Source organism: Penaeus monodon, chromosome 22 (assembly GCF_015228065.2).
Source record: "Penaeus monodon isolate SGIC_2016 chromosome 22, NSTDA_Pmon_1, whole genome shotgun sequence".
In the NCBI taxonomy this organism is placed as follows: Eukaryota; Metazoa; Arthropoda; class Malacostraca; order Decapoda; family Penaeidae; genus Penaeus; species Penaeus monodon.
The window spans coordinates 27,860,125-27,860,393 of NC_051407.1; the positions used below are offsets into that span (position 1 = coordinate 27,860,125).

The window sequence follows — 269 nt, forward strand, 5'->3', positions numbered from 1 at the left end:
ACGAGAGGCATCCCTTTTGTCTCGCACATCGCACGGTCGACGAGCTCCTCGCCAACGCTGGCCGGTTGGGCGAGCGAGTTTCTCCTTCAGCCGATCTTTGCCAAAATTCGCCACATTTACACAATGCAGAAAGTCTATCGCCAACACCCCGACAAAAATGTTCATAAATTACTAGATAAAAACTTTCTCTCACAGCATCTGCCTCTCCACACGAGTGCCATACAGTTTACCAGTTAGAGCATGGAGTACGCACACAACACGCATGCACG

The 269-nt window shown here is 50.2% G+C and overlaps 1 protein-coding gene across 1 annotated transcript in view; it reads left to right on the plus strand.

Annotated features, from left to right (window-relative positions):
- LOC119587605 (heme-binding protein 2-like) overlaps positions 1-269 on the plus strand; it is a gene marked incomplete in the record, with an annotated part of 3,176 nt that overhangs the window by 2,029 nt on the left and 878 nt on the right.